This window comes from Pongo abelii, chromosome 22 (assembly GCF_028885655.2).
Source record: "Pongo abelii isolate AG06213 chromosome 22, NHGRI_mPonAbe1-v2.0_pri, whole genome shotgun sequence".
Classification (NCBI taxonomy): domain Eukaryota; kingdom Metazoa; phylum Chordata; class Mammalia; order Primates; family Hominidae; genus Pongo; species Pongo abelii.
In genome coordinates this window covers 23732921-23740798 of record NC_072007.2, presented here as the reverse complement: position 1 = coordinate 23740798, position 7878 = coordinate 23732921, and the positions used below count along the sequence as shown (strand labels likewise).

The window sequence follows — 7878 nt, the reverse complement described above, 5'->3', positions numbered from 1 at the left end:
TTCCTTCAGGAGCTCTTTTAGGGCAGGCCTGGTGGTGACAAAATCTCTCAGCATTTGCTTGTCTGTAAAGGATTTTATTTCTCCTTCACTTGTGAAGCTTAGTTTGGCTGGATATGAATTCTGGGTTGAAAATTCTTCTCTTTAAGAATGTTGAATATTGGCCCCCACTCTCTTCTGGCTTGTAGAGTTTCTGCTGAGAGATCCGCTGTTATTCTGATGGGCTTCCCTTTGTGGGTTACCCGACCTTTCTCTCTGGCCGTCCTTAACATTTTTTTCCCTCATTTTAACTTTGGTGAATCTGACAATTATGTGTCTTGGAGTTGCTCTTCTCTGGGAGTATCTTTGTGGTGTTCTCTGTATTTCCTGAATTTGAATGTTGGCCTGCCTTGCTAGATTGGGGAAGTTCTCCTGGATAATATCCTGCAGAGTGTTTTCCACCTTGGTTCCATTCTCCCCGTCACTTTCAGGTACACCAATCAGGCGTAGATTTGGTCTTTTCACATAGTCCCATATTTCTTGGAGGCTTTGTTCATTTCCTTTTATTCTTTTTTCTCTAAACTTCTCTTCTCACTTCATTTCATTCATTTCATCTTGATCACTGATACCCTTTCTTCCAGTTGATCACATTGGCTACTGAGGCTTGTGCATTCATCACTTAGTTCTCATGCTGTGGTTTTCAGCTCCATCAGGTCATTTAAGGACTTCTCTGCATTGATTATTCTAGTTAGCCATTCATCTAATTTTTTTCATAGTTTTTAACTTCTTTCCCATTGGTTCGAACTTCCTCCTTTAGCTCGAAGTAGTTTGATATTCCGAAGCCTTCTTCTCTCAACTCGTCAAAGTCATTTTCCATCCAGCTTTGTTCCATTGCTGTTGTGGAGATGTGTTCCTTTGGAGGAGGAGAGGTCCTCTGACTTTAGAGTTTCCAGTTTTTCTGCTCTGTTTTTTCCCCATATTTGTGATTTTATGTACCTTTGGTCTTTGATGATGGTGATGTACAGATGGGTTTTTGGTGTGGATGTCCTTTCTGTTTGTTAGTTTTCCTTCTAACAGTCAGGTCCCTCAGCTGCAGGTCTGTTGGAGTTTGCTAGAGGTCCACTCCAGACCCTGTTTGCCTGGGTATCGGTAGCAGTGTCACAGAACAGCGGATATTGGCGAACTGCAAATGCTGCTGTCTGATTGTTCCTCTGGAAGTTTTGTCTCAGAGGGGTACCCGGCCATGTGAGGTGTCAGTCTGCCCCTACTGGGGGGTGCCTCCCAGTTAGGCTACACAGGGTCCAGGGACCCACCTGAGGAGGCAGTCTGCCCATTCTCAATCTCCAGCTGCGTTCTGGGAGAACCACTACTCTCTTCAAAGCTGTCAGACAGGGACAGTTAATTCTGTAGAGGATATCTCTGCCTTTTGTTTGTGCCCTGCCCCCAGAGGTGGAGCCTACAGAGGCAGGCAGTCCTCCTTGAGCTGTGGTGGGCTCCACACAGTTTCAGCTTCCTGCCCACTTTGTTTACCTGCTGAAGCCTCAGCAATGGCAGGCGCCCTTCCCCCAGCCTCACTGCCGCCTTGCAGTTTGATCTCAGACTGCTGTTCTAGCAATGAGCGAGGCTCCATGGGTGTAGGACCCTCTGAGCCAGGTGTGGTATATAATCTCCTGGTGTGCCGCTTGTTAAGCCCATTGGAAAAGCACAGTATTAGGGTGGGAGTGACCCGATTTTCCAGGTGCCATCTGTCACCCCTTTCTTTGACTAGGAAAGGGAATTCCCTGCCCCTTGGACTTCCCAGGTGAGGCAATGCCTTGCTTTGCTTTGCCTCATGCACGGTGCACTGCACTGACTGTCCTGCACCCACTGTCCAGCACTCCCTAGTGAGATGAACCTGGTACCTCAGTTGGAAATGCAGAAATCACCCATCTTCTGTGTCACTCACGCTGGGAGCTGTAGACTGGAGCTGTTCCTATTTGGCCATCCCATTTTTTCTTTATGTGGCCAAAAAGCAAGGCATAGGCCTTGGGTAATCTTGTCCCAAAACTGGGAGATATTCCAAGGCCAGTAGCTTAATTTTCTAAGCAGATAGACCAGGTGGCCTCAGGGTGACCTTGATATCTTAGAGCTATTGCTGCTACCACTTTTCTAGTAGGCAAAGCTAATAAACTAACATTAGAACAGCACTTACAGGTTTTTGGCCCCACACCAAGGGAAGGTAGTCCTAGAAGCTAAAGGGCACCAGTGGATAATAGGAGAATATTTATGAAAGTATGAGGCCTTATTGCTAGACAAGCCAGGTCTATCCCTTAAAGCCTGCCAAACCGTAAACCCAGCTACTTATCTGCCAGGGTCCACAGGTGCTCCCAGGCTTTCTGGTATACAGGTTGTATTAGTCTGTTCTCATGCTACTAATAAAGACATATCTGAGGCTGGGTAATTTATAAAGAAAAGAGGTTTAATTGACTCACAGTTCCACACGCTTGGGGAGGCCTCACACTCATGGCTGAAGGTAAATGAGGAGCAAGGTCACATCTCTTACATGGCAGCAGGAAAAAAAGCTTGTGTAAGGAAACTCTCCTTTATAAAACTATCAGCTGTAATCCCAGCACTTTGGGAGGCCAAGGTGGTCGATGACCTGAAGTTAGCAGATTGAGGCTAGCTTGGCCAACATGGTGAAACCCCATCTATACTAAAAGTACAAAAATTAGACAGGCATGGTGGTGGGTGCCTGTAATCCCAGCTACTCAGGAGGCTGAGACAGGAGAATCACTTGAACCCAGGAGTCAGAGGTTGCAGTGAGCTGAGATCATGCTACAGCACTCCAGTCTGAGCAACAGAGCAATACTATGTCTCAAAAATAAATAAATAAATAAACCATCAGATCTCATGAGGCTCATTCACTGTCACAAGGACAGCATGGGAAAGACCCATCCCCCAATTTGATTACCTCCCACTGGGTCCCTCCCACAATATATGGGAATTATGGGAGCTACAATTCAAGATAAGATTTGACTGGAGACACAGCCAAAGCATGTCACAGGTTATGAAACAAATTGATTCTAGCAGGCCAGACTTAAGAGAGATGAATCCCTTGACCATCCCAAGGAAAAGTGGTTGACAGAAGCAAGTTGTTTTATGCATCAGGAAAACAGGAGGGGTAGATATGCTATTATTAGTCAGTAGAAGAGAATCAAGGCACAAGCCTTGCTGGCCTCTACCTCAGCTCAAAAAGCTGAGTTAATTGAACTTACTAGGCCCCTGCAGTTGGGAAAGGATTTAAAAGTTAACATTTAAGTAACACTGATTCCAAGTATGATTTTTTTAGTGCTTTATGCTTATGCTGCAATTTGGAATAGGTAGGGAATCCTGACCCCCAAGGGCTTTTCCATACAATGTCATTCAGATTTTGAGCTTGTTAGAATGCCGCTTTGCTGCCAAAAAGTGACTATAATTAATTACAGAAGACATCAAAAGAGAGACTGACCATGTAAAAGGAAATGCCCTTGTAGATGCTGCAGCCAAGGCCCCTGGACTGAAAGGGCCAAGTAAGCTTATGGGCATGCTGGTCAGCATACATAGAACTGGGCCAGAATACTCTGAAGAAGAACAAAAATGGGCCAGGGTTGCAGCTCAGTCCAGGGCCCCTCTGGCTGGCTGAATGATGGTAATAAATTACTAATGCCAAGTACCAATCATAGGAAAATAATTCAGCACTTCCATGATTCTTTTCACCCTAGAAGGGATTCTTTGTTTCTGTTAATGTCAAATTTGTTTATAGGGGTAAATCTTTTCAAGACACTAAAACAGGTGACTCAGCCCTGTGAGCCCTGTGCCTGACATGACCCAAACGGCCAGCAATTTTCTCCTTCTCCAGTTAAGCCTGTCCAAAATTGAGGAACCTATCCAGTTGAGAACTGGCAACTCTAATTTACTCAGATGCCTTTCTGCAGGAGATTCAAATATTTACTAATGCTTACTGATATCTTCACTGGTTAGATCGAGGCATTCCCCACTCCATCTGAAAAGTGTTTACCAGAAGAAATAAATCCTCAGTTTGGGGAATCTAAAAGCCTGCAAAGTGACAATGACCCATCTTTCACAGCAGGCATATCACAACACCTATCCTCAGGTTTAGGAATCCAATATTACCTTCACTCTGCATGGAGACTGCAGTCCTTTGGAAAGGTGAAAATGTTAATCGTACTGTAAAGGAGACTCTAGCTAAATCAGAGGCCTATCTCTAACACCCATAGCTTACTGTGGGTTTGAACTGCTCCAAAGTAAAACTTATAATTAAGTCCTGTTGAGTTAACATAGGGAAGGCCTTTCCTAACCACAGATCTCCTAAAAGATGAAAGACTCATCAATTACAAAAATATGTCATCGGTCTAGGACAGGTGCGAAGGCACTCTGTGAATATGGAAACAAGAGGCTTCCCCTCCCGCATGGGAGGAAAATTCAGTTTCAGGTCAGCTAGGGATTTAATCTTACTAAAGACGTGAGAGGAAGTTCTCCAGCTGACCAGCTTTCCCCAACGTGGAAAGGACCACAGTAAGCCCACCTGAGCTCCCCAACAGACGTTCAACTCCAAGGGATTCACAGGTGGGTATACCTATGTGGAAGTAAAGCTGTTGCTTTTTCTGGGAGCCCAATCCGAGGCTGAGGGAGGTGGGCGTGGGGCTATTTAAGCGTTGCCGGAGGGCAGACTGAGTCGCTGAGCGTCTGCTCCTTCTCCTTGCGTTTCTCCTGCAAGGCCCTAATCCCGCTTTGGCCATGAGGGAGATTGTGTTCACGCAGACCGGGCAGTGTGGGAACAACATCGGCGCCAAGGTTGGCATCCGGGGCTCTGAGGGCCCAGCTCGGGCCTGCTGGGTGGCCAGGGAAGATGTTGGCAGTGGTGGGTGTGGTGCCCCTGCATTGTGGCCCCTGGGCTGTCTGTCGGGGATGCGGTGGAACTGGGCGGCTGGCGAGGCAGTCGGGGTGGACCCCAGGGACAATGGCGGCCTCTAGGGATGGGGGTGTGGATGAGGATGTGGGTGGGGTTGGGAGAGGAGCTGGGAGAGGGGGACAGGGGCGCCTCCGGCTCCCTGGCCTCCGTGACTCAGCCCTGGCCTGTCTGGCACCTCCAATCTCTTGCAGTTCTGGGAAGCGATCTCTGATGAACATGCCATCAACTCCGCTGGTACCTACCACGGGGACAGCCGCCTGCAACTGGAGTGCATCAACGTGTACTACAACAAGGCCAGCGGTGAGACCTCCGTCCTTCTCTGATCGCCCTCCTGGGAACAGTGGCCCTCCCCTCGCTAATGCCCTCCCACCCCACTCAGGTGGCCGGTACGGGCCCCGTGCAGTGCTCATGGATCTGGAGCCTGGCACCATTGATTCTGTGTGCTTGGGGCCCTTGGGGCAGATCTTCAGGCCAGACAACTTCATCTTCGGTGAGCTGCGGGTGAGGACTGAGATGCGGCTCCTTAGGGTAGCTCAAAATCTAGGAGTGCCCCACGATCATTGCTGTGGGAAATGTGGAGCCAGGGTCCCAGAACACCCTCCTATCCTCTGAGTTGCTCAATCTGCCTCTCAAACGGGCTTTGGGAGGACAGGCCCAGGTGTCTCCTCAAGGTGAGGAGCTACTGACGTAAACTCCCTGCAGGGAGCTGAGCTGGGGCCCTAGCTACTGCTTTCCCTGAAAATGGGCAGGAGCCACCTGCAGCGAGGTCTGTTAGCCTGTCTCAGGTTTTACTCCTGACAATTTCTAACAGGGGAGGCTGCTGTCCTGTAACTCTGGGGGAGGAGATTTCATTTGCTCCACCTGCAGGGTAAATGTTCCTTTCACCTCACACATGACACTTGGCCCATTTTGCATTGTGGTGACCACTGATGACCGTATACCTGACCATCAAGTGACTGGCTGTACTGTCTTACAGGTCAGTGTGGGGCCAGAAATAATGAGCCAAGGGGGTCACTACACAGAAGGCACGGAACTGATGGAGTCAGTGATGGAAGTTGTCAGAAAGGAGTCTGAGAGCTATGACTGCCTGCAGGGTTTCCAGCTGACCCACTCCCTGGATGGGGGGACTGGGTCTGGTGTGGGTACCCTTTTCATTAGTAAGATCCAAGAGGAGTATCCAGACAGGATCATAAACACATTCAGCGTCCTGCCCTCGCCCAAGTTGTCAGACACCATGGTGGAGCCCTACAATACCACCCTGTCAGTCTATCAGCTCATAGAAAATGTGGATGAGACCTTTTGCATAGAAAATGAAGCTGTACTTTACATCTGCTCCAGAACCCTAAAACTGCCCACACCCACCTATGGTGACCTGAACCACCTTGCGTCTGCTACCATGAGTGGGGTCACCACATGCCTGAGCTTCCCAGGCCAGCTGAATGCTGACCTGTGGAAGCTGGCCATGAACATAGTCCCATTTTCCCAACTGCATTTCTTCGTGCCTGGCTTTGCCCCACTGACCAGCCATGGCAGCCAGCAGTACTGGGCCCTGACCATGGCTGAGCTTACTCAGCAGATGTTTGATGCTAAGAATATGATGACTGCCTGTGACCCCCGTCATGGCTGCTACCTAACGGTGGCTGCCATTTTGAGGGGTCACATGTCCATGAGGGAGGTGGAACAAATATTCAACCTTCAAAATAGGAAGAGCAGCTGCTTTTCTGACTGGCTCCCCAACAACGTAAAAACAGTCTTCTGTGACATCCCACCCCAGGGGCTAAAAAATTTCAGCCACTATCATCGGCAACAACATGGCCATCCAGGAACTCTTCAGGCATGTCTCAGAGCAGTTTACAGCAATGTTGAGGTGCAGAGCCTGCCTCCACTGGTACATGGGTGATGGCATGAATGAGGGCATGGATGAGATGGAGTTTACCAAGGCCGAGAGCAACATGAATGACCTGGTATCTGAATATCAGCAGTGCCAGGATGCCACAGCTAAGGAGGAGTTTGAGGAATGTGCTGAGGAGGAGGTGGCCTAGAACTTTCCTTTTCTGGGTAAAGGAGGGAAACTGTAGATTCTTTAGTGTTCTCACGGCCATGTGTCACTACGCACTTGTTCATTTGTGTCTTCACATCTCCTGCATTTTAAAGCATTTTTATAGTATGCGGTTTTGCATAATAAAGTATTCTCATAGCATCTGGTTTCACCTCCAACTTCTTTCTGTAGGCACTCTGGCTACTGCTGCCAGATGCGCATAGTTGTCCTGCAAGGCTGAAGCTGTTTGGGCTTATCGCATGCACAGGAACAAGCATTCCAGTGGCTCCAGGAGGGGTCAGCATGGGCTGTGGACATGGCAGGCAGGCAGGCTTCACACAAACTTGGGGATGCCCTGGGCCTTGGGCAGCTACGTGGTGGAAAACCTGTTCCTGAAGGCAAGCCTTGGTTTATCCCATGTACCAAACTTCTAGGGAACCAGCTGGCCCTCTGTTTCTGGAAACTTAAAAGTGGTCAGTGACCCTGGTGGACAATAATGCCCCCAAAATACCACCTCAGGGTAGGAATGTGGTCAGACAGCTGGTTCTGAACCAGCAATGAAGGGTGGGCAAGTAGCACTGCAGCCACTCCATCACCATGATGGCCTGGATGTGTCCACGTGGCCTCATTCTCTTAATGAGGTGGGCATGGGATATCTGGCAGGGATACACTGGGCAGGAATCAAGCCCAGTGTATGCTCACATGCACTGAACCCTATGTAGAAGGGGATTAGGTCCTGGGGGCCATAGATGGTGGTTGCTGGGCCTGTGTGCTCAGGGCAGTCTCTCCAAAGGCACAGATGGGGTTTCTGAACAGGATCTGGGGAGACAGGCAGGTGCTCACAAGTGCTGCTTCTCCCAACTGGCAACCAGTGAGAAAAATGCCCAAGTGGAGGTCTGACATGCCCCAGTGT

The 7878-nt window shown here is 49.0% G+C and overlaps 1 pseudogene; it reads left to right on the top strand.

Moving 5' to 3' along the window:
* Positions 1-4749: 4749 nt before the first annotated feature.
* On the top strand, positions 4750-6969 carry LOC100459551 (tubulin beta-8 chain-like; annotated as a pseudogene).
* The last annotated feature ends 909 nt before the right edge of the window (positions 6970-7878 follow it).